Source organism: Ammospiza caudacuta, chromosome Z, assembly GCF_027887145.1.
Source record: "Ammospiza caudacuta isolate bAmmCau1 chromosome Z, bAmmCau1.pri, whole genome shotgun sequence".
Classification (NCBI taxonomy): Eukaryota; Metazoa; Chordata; class Aves; order Passeriformes; family Passerellidae; genus Ammospiza; species Ammospiza caudacuta.
This window is the reverse complement of record NC_080632.1, coordinates 43,038,380-43,053,578: the sequence shown is the minus strand read 5'-3', so window position 1 is coordinate 43,053,578 and position 15,199 is coordinate 43,038,380. Positions and strand designations below refer to the sequence as shown.

Below are 15,199 nucleotides of genomic sequence, written 5' to 3'. Positions count from 1 at the left end.
TAATAATAATAATAACCTATAGTAATATAATTATCATAACACTTCATAATATATATTTATGAAAATATTCTATTATTTTATATTCGTTATATACATTTGCTACATTATTACTATATATTTATAGTATAATAATAGACTAATATTTAATGATATATTTTATATAATATAAAATAATATGTAGTAATAATAATAGTTATTGTGATTGTTGTTGTTGTTGTACAACACAACAAACTGTGTGGATGGGTAATTTATTTCCTTACAAATCCCTGTAATGAAGCAGACCAACACATATTTACCAAAGTTAACATTGTGCGATGCCTCCAACGTCCATGTGACCTCGTGAATGACTGATGTGCTCTAACAAATCTCCATTGCACTCTTTCTCAGGATGTTGTACTTACCTCCTTGAACTTTGCAGCAAAAGTATTCTAGCTCCTGTGTCATGCTTGCATGACATCAGCTCTTTCAAATCCCTCATTACACACACCTAAGTAGTTTCCCATTTGAATTTGTGTAAGCATTTTGTGCTACTCAGCTAAAAATTACTCAATTTTGCACCTGTCCCTTCCTCCGCTTAAATAAGGTGCACATATTTCTCCTTCCTGCTATTGTTCTCCCACATAGGAAAAGTAAGAAGATCCACAGTGGGCACCTGGTAAAGGAAATTACATTAATGTATATTGCAAAACTGCATTAATAATAAATGACTTAGCATGGAGGAGTCAACGTGTCTTGGTGCCTCTTAATTGGAAAAGGATGACTATTTATATTGCACAGCAGCTTATTCTCAGGGAAACCACATTCCCTCCAGTCACATACCACAGAGAAATACTTTAAAGAGTACAAGTTCCAAAAACTTTGTTTTTAAAGTATTAGTAGAAAGGGATTGGAATAGTTAAGCTTTTCCATTGTGGAGTCTGAAGCATCTCTAGTTGCCTCTGTAGCATATGTGAGGGAGAACATCAGTACCTCTGTGGACAAACTGCAGAGTCCATATGACACCAGCATTCATAGTTGTGCATCCTAAATATGCTGGGAAAATAACATTTTCATACTATTATATAAGACCTTGGAGAGAGCATTAAGAACATAATTCCCTCAGTGATTAAACTTTTGTAACTAAGATGATATAGGAAGGTCTATTTTTAGTTCTGCTGCAGAGACAAGGTGCAAGAACAGGGAACTCTGACTTTCTCATTATTTATTTAGTGAAGACTAGTTTCAGTTTTGTTCACTGGAATATGTTTGTACAGCATATGAGCATTTTTCAGATATTTCAGAAGTTTTCCAAGGTAAAATGTTACTCACATAATATTTGACTCCTGGCTGCTGAAAACCATGGACACCAAATTTGGGGCACCAGTACAAAGCAGTATAACATGCATTCAGAATAGAAAACCCCATCATGTTTACTATATATTATGGTATTTATTTTTTTTTTTATTTAGCATTTTGGTAATGCATGTACTGTGAGTCAAGAGAAGTAAATCTATTTAACCACAAAATTCTTCTGATTGTTCTTTTTTGTGTAGAGGTGGATGGATGAAGGTCACAATAGCCTCTGGGGCATCTTTAAAAACATAACTTCTAGCATTATTCTATATTTCCATTATTGTTTGAAGCTATTCAAAAAATGCAATCACTTTGCTAGAATAACAGTTTATTAAGTTCTTTAGAGTAAACATCTCATTGTCTAAATGAGAAAATATTTTTAATTTATCAGCGTCACAGTAAGACAATTTTTGATTTTGTGATCAAAAGCTTTTACACAAGAATGTGTTTCCTCAATGTTTGGTCTTCTGATAGCTGAAACTAAGGTCATAGCCCCATGGAGTTGCAAAAGCAGTAGTGAGGTTTAAGCAAACCATCTTCTAAATACTTACAAGTTTTGTAGCTACTATCAGCAAATGTAGTACATAATTCATGCAATACAAATCAAAAGTCATATTTACCTGCAAAGAATTCAAGACAGCAATATTTTTGTACAGGTGTTGAACAGAGAGAAGAATCATGTTGGAAATATCTCTTGTGGGTTGACACTGGTGCTAGGCACCCACCAAAGCCACTCACCCACTTACTCCCCTCTGCAAACTGCCCAGAGGAGAGAAAATTTAATTTAGGCTTCATGGGCTGAGATAAGAGCTGGGAAAGATTCCCCACCAAATGCCGTCACAGGCAAAACAGGCTCAACTTAGAGATATGAAGAGAATTCATTACTAAACAAAATTAGAGCAGGACAATGAGAAGTAAATAAACCCCTAAAAACACCTTCCCCTCACGCCCTCCCTCCTTCCCAGCTCTGCCTTCTCCCGCAGTGGCACAGGGAGACAGGGAATGGGGCTATGGTCAGTCCGTGACCCGTGGCTTCTCCCACTGCTCATGGAGAGGAGTCCTTGCCCTGCTGCACTGTGGGCTCCCCTCCCATGCAGACAGATCTCCATGAACCTCTGCAGAGTGAGCCCATCCCACAGGCCACAGTCCTCCCCAGACTGCTGCAGCGTGGTCGCTCTCCCACGGGTGCATCCTCCAAGGGCAGGCTGCTCCAGCCTGGGAGCAGGGCCCCTCTCTCCATGGGTGTCCCACGGGGTCACAGCCTCCTCCAGGCATCCACCTGCTCCAGCACGGGCTCCTCCATGGGCTGCAGATGGATCTCTGCATTCCCCATGGATCTCCATGGGCTGCAGGGGCAGGGCTGTCTCACCATGGGCTGCAGGGGAATCTCAGCATTGGGAACATCTCCAGCCCCTCCTTCTTCACTGACCTCGGTGTCCACAGGGTTGTTCTTCTCACATCTTCTCACTCTGCTCTTCTCTGGCCACAATTACAACTGCACAATAATTTTGTTTTGATTTATTCTTAAATCTGTTATAACAGAGGAATTACCAGCATTTCTAATTGGTCCAGGCTTGGCCAGCAGCATGTCCATCTTTGTAGCAACCAGGGATTGGCTCTGCCAGACATGGTGGAAGCTTCTGGCAGCTTCTCACAGAAGCCGCCTCTGTGGCCCACTTGCTACCAAAACCCACGCCATTCAAACCCAATACATACATACATAAAGCAATTGAATTTAGGTAAACCATGCTTACAGGGTCAATGACAAACTTGCAGTTGTGCTTTTAACACTTCAGAAATATGAACTACATTCCTCCCTATATACAAAGTATGTTAAGAATTAATTTCATTTATATGTCATGCAATAGACACAGTAAATTTTAAGGAACTATTGCCCAGATGAAACATTGTTTCCTAGTTGTTTGGGGCTTGTTTGTTTGGGTTTTTGTTCTGGGTTTTTGTATGTCTGTTTGTTTGTTTGTTGGTTGGTTCTTTTTTGTTTGATCTGGTTATTGGGGGTATTTTTCATTGGTTTTTTGTTTTAATTTTTGGGGGGGGGTGTTTTGTTTTTTTCACTGTATGAATAGATTTTGTTCTGTAGACTATCCAGTATAACTAGCACTTGCTCTCAGCTGAAAATAGTTTCTCTTGTGTAGATACAGTGTGCCATAACTGGTCATTCTGTGTATGATGTACAGGATTTTGAGATACAGCTCTTTTTTCAGTGCCTGAAAAGCTCTTGCTTTGTCGTCCCTTCATTGTCTTGCCTTCTGCTGTTGCTGATTCAGCATGATGATGATATCTGTATTGCCAGGCCTGATTCCAGATGTAAATGCTTTGTATCACTGTGAGCTGATCTCCCATTATTTCATTTACCTTATTTCAAATATGCACACACAATTACCTGGTCTCATGAAACAGCAAAATATTGCTCCATGGATTTGCCCAGTTTCTGTCCATGCTGCTGAAATTTATAGCCTAAAACCACAGTGTAAAGTTTATGCAGACAAAAAGATGTTCTATGCCAGAGGAGCAGTGTCACATTCATCATTAAGGAGAGGAAGTGCACGAAGCACCAGCTGGCTTCATTGGAGCATGCAAGCAGAACATTTTTTTCCCTCAGAAAGCCCTTTGGCCTTACTACTTTTTAAACATGTGAATCCAGCAGTACATTTAATTGCAGTCTTGCCTTAGCCTTGCGGAAAAAGACATAGATGGGTCCAGATGTAGCAAGACACCTTTACCACTGTTTTGCTGTAAGAATGGTGAATTGAAGAGAATCAATTTAGTCCGTATGTGTAAAGGAGCAAGAAACAATAAAGAATGGCTGCAGCTACAAGCAGCAGCAGCTGTAGTTGTGAAATGCATGAAGAAAGATCCCTCTATAGTGAACTCTGCTTCTTCTCTTACCTGGCAGAGCAGGAGGCGTGTCCTGAGCAAAAATACTGCTCCATAGAAAGAGGCAAATCTGTGTGCACAGATAAAGATCAATACAGGGAGAACTGCCTCCTTGAAGGCCAGGCCATACCAAAATACCTTGCCAATGATGAGGCATGAATCTTAAAATATAAATGCAGCATTTATTGACTCACACAATGAGGAAAATAAGTTAGATTAGACCAGGCCAAAATTTGGTTTGTGCAATAAATTGCAAATCTGCTGTGGATTTTTCTGTTCTGGACTGAATTTGTCTCTATTACCCAAAAAGGCAGCTTTAAGAAATGTCTGATATTCTCAGTTTTATACTTTCATTTGTTCCCTTAAGGTCATGTAGAGGAACAGGAAGCATTTTCACGTATTAAATTTCTGCTTATTGTTTAAACAATAGCATTTGCTGAGCTGGCCTTTTAAACACATTTACAAGGTCTAAAGACTTGGTGCTTAGTGTTGGAACCCAGTGAAAAATTCTCTTATGGAAGTAATCAGAACTGAAATGAAGCAAAGTGGCACACAGTAATTTACACCAGTCGGTCTGACTTTTATATTTTCTTGAGTTTCTGTGGAAGTCCAGGTGCTTCATGTATCTGAATGAAGTAATCTAAGATACTATAAAACAAAAACAGTTCTACTTCAAAATAATCTATGTTTTATGGAAGTTTTCAGATTAATTATCAAGATTTCAGGATCTTTGGATTTACAAGGCATGTAGGAAAAAATACAGGATCACACTATTTCCCATCATCCTTACCACATATATTCTGGCAAGGAAGGGCTTGTGAAGTAAATCACCCTGGTTAAGTACACTTAGAGTGACTTGACTGTAACTTGACTGCCAAGAGCTGTTAATTAATTTCACAGAAGGAAGTCACCAAGATACCGTACAGCTGCCAGCCAAAACTGCCACAACAATTTTAAGGAAGGCATCCAGTCTGAGGTGCCTCATTTCTGGGACACCTTACCTTGTTCAGTTTTCTGAGCTGCCAGGCAGCATGGAAAATCCATGTGAAACAGTATCTGAAATTCTGTCCTGAAATTTCCAGGGATGATCTTTCTAGAACGAAGGCAAATATCAACATTTTGGCTGTAAGTACATATTTATCCATAAAATACATGGAATAATCCGTTCATATGAATGTTACTTCTTAGACTCTTGGTGTTTCTGGCTAGAAGCTAAGGAATCAGGATGAGTAAATTATCTCAGGTATTCCATAGAACAGATTTCAGTTCTCAATGAATTTTTGATTATGGTCACAGCATCATTTTAAGATTACGCCTCTACTTGCAATCAGAATCGGAGAGAGATGGCAGTCTCTCATGCTATCCACAGGAAATTTTCTAAGGTATTGCATAGTATACCTGGCTTAGCTATTCAGCATGACAATAATTTTCAATTTGTTTCCATTTAAATAAATAAATAATTTTATTTATTTATTTATTTATTGATTGATTGATTGATTGATTGATTGGGAGCATACTGGGCTATTTAATAAGGTATCATGGATGTTGAAAGTAATGGGAAAGATTCTTTGCATAAATAGAGACCACATGATTGGTTATTACCCTTTGTAATCTCTTTTATTTGCCCTGATTCACACCAGGAATTGTGACTGCAGCCAGGATAGGGAAGTAGCTCTGATGAAGTAAACACAGAGTGATGTTCTTTTCTTCTGCCATGGAGAAGCAGGTCTTGTTTACTCTCCTCAGCACCCTGTTTTTATGGGTCTTCTTTCTGAGTGTGTAAGAATAGCAATATTAAGAAATGAAACAGAAGAACAGAACAGTATGACTCTAACTTGCTGCTCCCAGGCTGCCTGCATAAATGTCTAGACTAATTACAGGAGCAGTCTTGCTCAAAACATATGCTAATGGTCTGATTCACTATTTATAGAAATGACCTTGAATATTTGAAAGACAAACACCACATGTGTAAATTATTCCCTGCAGCTAACAGGAAGACTTTCAGCTTTTAAGCATGTAGGTGAACAAAGCATTACAGTGACATGCATGATAATTGGCAAATTGAACACAGTTTTAGACCTCTTGTTAAATTATAGGGCAGGAATAGGACCAAGCACAGCACAATGGAGGAACAAAATCACACCTGGCTTTATATGTGAGCACGAGAGAAAAGAGACACACTGACATGTCACCTTGGGACTGGAGCAAACATATGACTGCTCAGATTGGGAGAAAAAGCAGCTTGTTGTTTGGACATCCAAACCTGAGTGAAGGAGAAAAGACAGCACAGCAAGACTAATATTACTTATAAGCCTTGTAACATACTCTCACACAGGAATAATCAGAGCCATACTGTGATATTGCTTCTTATTGCTGCTATTTTGGCAGTGTGAAATGTCTTTTCTTGATCTGAACATTTCAAGACATGTCATTAGGATCTGGAAAAAGCAGATCAGACCAATATCACACTCCAACCTCTACGACTTAAAGGAAAAAATTGTGGCTATGTAAGTATTCCATTAGATGACTGACATGGGAAGTATTGACTTGGTTCAGGAAGTTGAACATATACTCTGACCCAAAGGAAAAGATATTTTAAAACAATAGCATACATATAAAAAGAATATGAATGAAGTATATGGGACTTCAAATTGTGTACTGTTTTTTGTAGAGATTCACCTGTAGCAGAAGGTGATTGATCATATTTACCCAGTAGATAAGAAATAGTCTGGGGACCGAAAAGAATGGAGCAGTGGTAAGTTACTTAAAATCACCTGTCAGTGCAAGAAGAGCTCTTTGCTCTGCTCTCTGGAGATCACAGGATACTTTTAGGCACTCCAACTTAGGGACAAAACAGTAAAAGTTAGTTATTTTTGCAAGCCCTAATTTGGAGTGGTTCTCAGGCCATACTTAAACACTCACAGTCATTTTAGGAGTAGGCAAGAACAGGAGCTACCTGTAATCATGTGCAAAGCAAGTGAGTTAACCAAAAATACATGTTTCTTAAAAGGAATAAAAAGTGAAAGAACAAGATTGATTTCACTGGTAAAAAAGGCAGCTACATGCACATGGCTACAATTGCACAGGCAAGGCTTTTAATTTCCTTTCTCTGGTGATGTTTCATGCTATTCTCTGCTGATATGTAATGGGGGGTGAGACAAGGTGACATCCAGAAATCCCTCCCACAGTAAATTACAGTTCAGTGATTAGTTTATATAAAAAAAATTAATCAACCCAAAATAGAGGTTTCACTAAGTTAGTTACAAAGACATATAAAAAAAAGAAAAATCTAAAACTGTCTTTGGTAATGTGAATATTACAAAGCACCACACTTTTCCCATCACTTTTTTCAAGGTAGGAAACTACTTTTTCTGGAAATGCACAGAATAAAGATACATGACAGCTCAAGGGAAAAATGCCTTGCAGTCTGACCCATTGACACCATGCAAAGGCACATGTGGTGTAAACTCTCAGGCCTGAAATTTGACATGCTGATGTTTTCATATGTGTGGCTGTTCATAAAGAGCTGCATTAGGGTAACAGACGCTACAGGTTCTTTCCTAAATTCAAGCACATGCTTTTCTTAGCATTTTGTGAGAAATGTTTCAAAGCTTTTATTTGCTAATGCTTACAAATATTAAACCCTTCCAAAGGGTAGTAAAAGTGCAGCAGAGCAAATTTTGTGGTCTGAATTTCCCCTGAAAGTACCTAACCACTATGGCAAATCTGTAGATGCATCATCCTTTCTCCATCACAGTTCTCTTTTTCTGTCATTCTGATATGAGAACTGATAAAGCTTCAAACATAAAGAAGAAGTTCTCAACAATGTCTCTGCCTTTTATTTCTCCTTTTTATTCCTCCCTTCCCTTTACCCCTCCCCAAGTGATGGTATTGTAGAGAAGGAGGATGAGAAGTTTCCCAAACTATTTTGCTCATGTTTAAGCATAAATGTAGGACTTTTTGAATTATGGAAAGTGAATTTGTGAACTAATTCTCTTTTCCGTTCTAACAAGTTATGTTGGACTCTCTGTCTCCAGTTCTGCAGCACATGGCGGCTGAAAAGACTGCAGGACCACTCTTTCTAACAGTTAAGTCAGCAATAAAAAAAACCCCAAAACATTATTAAAATCTTGCCACCTAGAGCAAGATTCATTTACTGTCATAAAGCTGAAAGAAGTGTTAGAGCACTTGTAAGTACTTATGGATGGAATAATTGCAAGGCAATTGTTATTTGGTGTGCTGGTTTGGGTTGAGGTAGAATTAATTCTCATCTCAGTGGCTGCTATGGGGCAGTGTTTTGGATTTGTGCTGAACACAGAGTTGGTAATACAGAGATGTTTTTGTCATTGCTGAGCAGGGCTTGCCCAGAGCCAAGGCCTTTTCTGCTTTTGGTGCAGCCACACTGGGAGGGACTGGGGGTGCTTGGCAGGCTGGGAGGAGACAGAGCCAGGACAGGTGACCCAACTGACCAAAGGGATATTCCAGACCATGTGGCACCAAGCTCAGAGTACAAAGTGGGGACAAGAAGGAGGAGTGGGGGCACCTCTGGAGGGATAGCATTTGCTTCCCCAGTAACCATTTTGCATCATGGGGCCCTGCTCTCCCAGAGAACTGCCATGGGATTGCATGCTCATGGGAAGCAGTGAGCGGATTCCTTGGTTTGCTTTGCTTGTGTGCACAGCCTTTGCTTTCCCTATTAAACTGCCTTTTCCTCAGCCCATGAGTTCTCCAGCTTTCACTCTTCCAATTATCTCCCCAATCTCTCTGGTAAGGGAGTGAGTGAGCAGTGAGCTGCTGACTGGGGTTAAGCCATGGGAATTCTCACTCAGCTGTTTCAAGCATTAAGTTATCTTTTCCAATATTCTTTTCTAAAACTTTCCATCAAGATTGGCGCTGCCAAGTCTCCTGATGCAAGATATGTCCAGTTCTTAAAGTAAATGTGAAAATTTCCTTGCCTGAATTGCCTAGCAGCCACATGACTGGTGATTTTATATTTCATTTTGATGTTGCAGTTTCTGCTGGATATGGGGAATGCCCTAATCTCTCTTCAAGCAGCTCACAGGTCAGTGGGAGTGAGACTCCACAAACTTCTCTCAACTGCATAGAAATTGAAAACAAGGACTAGCTTGCAATTTAGGAAACTGGACACAAAAAGTTCAACTTACACTCTATCGAGAATATAAACCTTGAAAAAAACACCTTTGTGTAAACTAAGATAGGAATTTCTTTTCTGGGCCAGGTGCTGAAGTGGATACAGGGGCTGACTGCTGCAAGTATACATCCCAGTATGCTGGAATGAATGTGATGGAATCAGCCAGACTAGCTATCATCATGACTATTTGTAGAGCACATGGTTGTCATATGATTTGGGAATTTGCACTGCTATATTCTGGTAGAAATGGGGAAACAGAGAGGCTAGGTTTGAGTCCAGAACTTCCATTGTGACTTATAACCCTGACATCTCAAGTCAGCATTGAGATGGGGGGGCCAGGATAGGTAATCACTAGTCTCAGTATCAAAGAGACTAAAAAGAGAATATTTTTTGTATAATTGTATATAAGACAGCTACATCATGGTGTTTGGGGAATAAGAAATCTTCATTTGTTTCTCACAAGACAGGATAGTCAGTAGGTCATCCAGGTGTATAACAGAACAATTCAGTTTGAAATGGACCTCCAATACCCAGCTCAGAGCAGGTCTAATCAGCTCAAGTTTCTTAGGGTCATGTCCAGGTTCCAGGTGACTCTTGAAGGCCTCCAAGAATAGAGATTTTACATCCTCTTTCGTAAACTCTTTCAGTATTTGATCTTCTTCATGGTAACTTTTATTCCAGTACCTGACCAGAATGTCCTGTTTCAACTTGTAGCCATTGTGTCCAATGCATTTCTGAGAACAGTCTCACTCCACCATCTCTTTGTCATCTGATCAGGGTGCTGTAGACGGGAAAAAGGTTTTCTCTAAGCCTTCTCTTCTTAAGGCTGAGCAAACCAATTTGTCTCAGCATCTTTTCCTCTGCCAAGTGATGGCAAAAAGGCAGAGTGCCTCAGTCTTCTCCCTGTCATTTGTCACTAGTTCCCCGTCCCACTGACCAGTAGGGCCACAATCTCCTCAAACCTTCTTTTGCTGCCAATATCCTCAGAAAAGACCTTTCTTGCCATCCTTCACATTCTTTGCTAATTTTAAGTGCAACTAAGCTTTGGTTTTCCTGACTTAATTTCTGAATGGACAGGCAATGTCTTTGCATTCCTCCGCAATAACCTATCCTACTTCCATCTTCTGTGTGCATCTTTTTTTTGTGTTTAAGCTCAGTCAGGATCTCTGTATTCTTTCTGGCCCTTTGCCAGCTTGCTTGACTTTATACACATTGAGACAGATCATTCCAGTGCTCTGAGAATGTTGCCTCTGAAGATCAATCATATCACCCCAGACATTTTCCTTCCAGAACAGTTTCCTACAGGAACTTGGAGGTAAGTCACTGAACATGCCAAAACCTACTCTTCTGAAGTTTTGGATCTACATTACTCTCAGGATCTTAAACTTCACACTCTTCACTCCACAAGAATCATTGTCACTGCAGCAAACAATGCTGCCCTTTACACGATCCAGCAATTGTTGGACATTTATGAGTCACAGGTTCAAGACAGCATCTTCCCTTACCCGTTCCTCGGTCACATGGACTAAGATACCTCAGTACATTTCAGAAATCTCCTAGACTAATTTTGTCCAGCTATGCTGTCCTTCCAACAGGGTGACTAAGATCCAGAGAGGAACCAGAGAGGTCTGTAACTGAGACTTTCTCCAGTTGCTTAAAGAGTGCTTCAATGTGTGCAGGCTTGTAGCAGACAACCATTGAAGCATCAGGCAGGATGCAGCAGACAACCATTGAAGCATCCCTGTGCTTGTCTGTCCTCTGATCCTTACCCAAAAGCTCACTATTCACTCATCACCTGTCCCAAGGCAAAATCCACATACCTGCTTTATACAGAGCTCAACCTCTCCTCTTTACCATGCTTACCCACCCGGTCTTTTCTGCATCCCTTCACTGCAGCACTATAGTCATGAGAGTTATCCTACCACATCACCATAACCCTAACAAGGTCTTATATCTACAGCTGTGTATACACAATCCTCCTGCTTATTCCTTATGCTCGTAGATTAGTGTACAAGCATTCCAGATGGGTCCCAAGTTGCACTGCTTTTATAGGGAAGTGAGAGAGGCTTCCCTGTCATGCTGTTTGCCACGTTCAGCTGCCCTTTCTCTAGTGCCCTCAGTTCTCTCCATGTTAAGGTAACCCTTCCTGGCATACCTCATGTAAAGCCACCCTCACTAGGTTAGGAAGCTGGTTTGCAAAGACCCCCTTTGTCAAGCACACCCCAAGCAGTTCTCTCTGTGACTGTGGTCACAGAAGCCAAACGCCTGTCTGTGAAACCAGCCATGCTTTGACACACTGTTATGCTTTGTCCACTTAGACTTTTCCCTCTCTCCTGGTCAGGAGCTGAGAGACATTATCTGTTCCACCTGCCCTTTACCCTCCTCTCAAGTGTAGCCACACCTAATGCACTCCAGGTTGCTCTCAGGTGCCCACATGGAAGACTAGCAAAGGGTAAAAATCCAAAGGATAAACAAGCCTGAGCGGCACCTCCACACATTCCAGACTAGCTGCTGCATTACTGCCTCCATCTCTGTCGGAAGGAGTCTCCTTTAATTAACAGAGGGCTTCTACCTTTCATGCAGACACAAGGTTCAGGTCCCCCTGACTTTGATCCCATACACCTGATCTCTGTGCATGTTTCCTAACCCAATTTCCCTCTTGTATCAGTGCTCCTGCATTTATTTTGAGTTCCTGCTTGGCACAAGAACTTCAAAGCTGGCTTTATTTGATGGTACACAAGGGCTTACAGTTAGAGCATCTGTACTTGGAAAAAACCAGTATCTCTGCTTGGAGAGTCGGTAAGTCAGACTATCTCAGTTTTTACTGCACATGCTGCTGGAATTATTAGGAGATCCAGACAACTGCATAAAGACTCAACAAAAGTCCCTGAAGGTCCACAGCCAGCCATCTTCAATAGCACAAGCTAAGATAGGTAAGGAAATAGCACTATACTTCACATTACAAAACATTGGACCAGTAGTATGAGTAGCAGTTTTAAGTCTCCCTAGTTCATCTTGCTGCTTAAATTTATCATTCACACGAAAATGAAATTACTTAAAAAGTAGTCTGCAAGTAGGTAACGAGGCATTTGCTGAGTTCAAAGTGCTGTAAATAAGCAGCAGGTTAAAAGAAACAGAAGATGAAGGTGTTGAATGACATCTTCTTTTAAAAACTTGTTCTAAAGAGAATGTGACAGTAGAAGGTCAGGCAAGGAGCCACAACAGATGTAATTTAAAAACAAAAAAACAAGCCTTTATTTCACAATCAAAAATTTCTAGAAGGATGGAAATCTGAAGCAACCTTAAAAAAAAGCCCAAAAGAAAAACAAAGTTGTGTATCTTTAGACCTCTGCATGGTAGGTCTGCCTGCTTTCTGTACTGCTGCAAACTTCAAACAAATCTTTGCTTCATGTTATTTAAACTTGTTTAGAAGGTTCATTAAATATGCAAATGCTCTTCTTGAGGCCTGAAAACATTCCTGAGCTCTCCTGCAATGACTAACCCTTTCACCTCCCTTTTTTACTGTGTTGAACAAGAAAATTAACTTGAGAGAAGCACAAAAGAGGTGAACCTTTCTCACCAAGACTCAAGATGTTTGTGGAAAGAAATAGGAAAAACAACAAACAGGGAGAAATGCAGAAGCATCTACAGCAGAGGAATGTCAGTCCTTTGAAGACTGCATGCAATCCAGATCCTATTTGAATGTAAAAATGAATGCTTTTAAAATTCAGTTAAAAAAGGGGTCCAACATTCTCTTAAAGGTATACCAATGTAAGAACTTACAATTGTCATTGGTGTACAAGAAACAACATTAACAGGTCTTTGATTAGGATTTCCACAGAATACTGTACACACTGTACTGTGATCATTGACAAAGATCACATTTCAATAAATGCTGTAAATTTCAAAGTAAGTGCTTGTAAATCTCTAGGTTTGCACTCATCGCCAACCATTACTAACAATTCGAGGCAGTTTTCTGTTGTCTGAGTTTTCCATTTTAAGATGGCACATGCTAAATATAGGGCAAACAATTTATTCTGCTCTGGCCTTACATAAGTGGCACCGCAGGCCATCCCTGGAAATAAGGTTGGCAGGAGAGTACGGTCAAGAAACGCCACCTGCTGTCTCCTGGATCACTGTTCCAAAAGGCTGCTGCAGTGCAAGGAGATGCACAAAACCCATGTTTCATTTTACTGGAGGAAGAACATCTGAGTATGATAAAGAGCAATCCTTTTCCACACAAGAATACCCCAAAGAGCTCTCAGATCCTCACCATAGCTACTTACAACACATAAAATGCTAAGCAGCACTTCCTACAGAATCTCTTGCTGTGAAGCCTAGAGAAAAAAAATGCAGCAATTCACTTTGAAATGTAAATGCCTTGGGGTTTTTTTCAGATTGTTAAAAATAAATTAAAATAATAAATAAATAAATAAATAAACAAATAAATGCATTTATTTAAAATAATAAAAAATAAAAAAATTAGTTTAGTTTAAGAATGGTTTCTTTTTGAGTTCAAGGTTCATCATTGATAAAACTGAGTATCAATTCCAGTGACAATGGAATTGTTACTCATCCTATTTTCTGAGGCTTTCTCCATAAAGGAAGTCTAGCAACTTAGCCCTTGACATTCCAGCCATGCTAATCCAGCAAAACCCCTAAGTAATTGCTTATCTTTATGTGGGATCTCAGCACCTCAGGATGGAGGTGCAGAGAGGCCGAGACCACCCTTGGGGGGCTCGGGAATCCTGGAATGTTGCCAGAAGTGTCTGGTGGCAGGATTTTGATCCTACACAGGAGACGATGCCTGTATGAGGACTGGGAGGAATTCACTGGGTGAATGGTGAAGGGATAAGTTAGTTAAAGTGTAAAACACAGAGTTTAGGATTTTGGTACAGGGGGGTCTAAAGAAGTAAGATGGAGGAATTGGGGCGTGTCCTGTTCTTCTTCTTCTTCTTCTTGGCCTCCATCTTCTGTGGTGGTGGTGGCACTTTGGGATTGGTCATTACTAAAAGTGCACCGGTTAATAAGGGTAGAAGGTATTGGGGAGAAATGATAAATATTGTACACGTAACTTCGAGTATAAAGATAAGTGACCGCCCCGGGGCTTGGGGAGTGTGCCCATGGCTGACTTGCTGTGCAGACCTCTGTCGGGCTGAAAGAAAATCTTTTAGATAAACAATTAATAAACACCAAGACCGAGACAAGATCAGAAGTCTCTCCTCGTCCTTTGAAGCGTTGGCTCTTCAAGGCCATCCCTGGGCCTTTTCAGGCCACCTAAACAGCTCACAGAAAACCCTACATCTTTAGACACGCTTGGGTTCCTGATCCTGGGTGTTGGGACACCAGGATTCAACTGCACCTAAGTACACTCAACTAAGCATCAGACTGAAGATTCTTCCACACAAAAGTCAGTGTGAATCTTGATGCACCAAAAGATGAATCCATACATAATCACCAATTCCAAGATTACCCAAATTACAGACTCTGGTACTTGTATAACACAAATTAGATTTAGCTGGAAACCAGCTGCATAAATATTAGAACTACCTTAGCTTTTTTTTTCCCTAAGGGAAAATGTTAGCAGTCTTCTACAACACTTCTAAAGCAACAGTCAATATTCTAATTTTAATTGTCTGAATTTTATGTGTGTTTCTTTGAACCTATCCTTTAATCTTAAATCCCTGCTTTCCTTTTCTTCTGAAGTACTGCTAGCTAAGTGCATCTCCTTTCTTTTTCAAGACAAAGATGTTATTTCTCTAAAAAAAAAAAACAACTTACAAATAACCCCAAGAAAACAAGAATCTCAAGAAAACA

At 40.0% G+C, this 15,199-nt stretch overlaps 1 protein-coding gene across 1 annotated transcript in view; it reads left to right on the top strand.

The window, feature by feature from the left end:
* The first annotated feature begins 5,337 nt into the window (after positions 1-5,337).
* MRPS27 (mitochondrial ribosomal protein S27) overlaps positions 5,338-15,199 on the top strand; it is a 70,327-nt gene continuing 60,465 nt past the window's right edge. The window contains exon 1 of the mRNA XM_058823379.1: positions 5,338-5,355. The gene's annotated coding sequence lies outside the window, so the exon portion shown is untranslated. The remainder of the gene's footprint in view (positions 5,356-15,199) is intronic.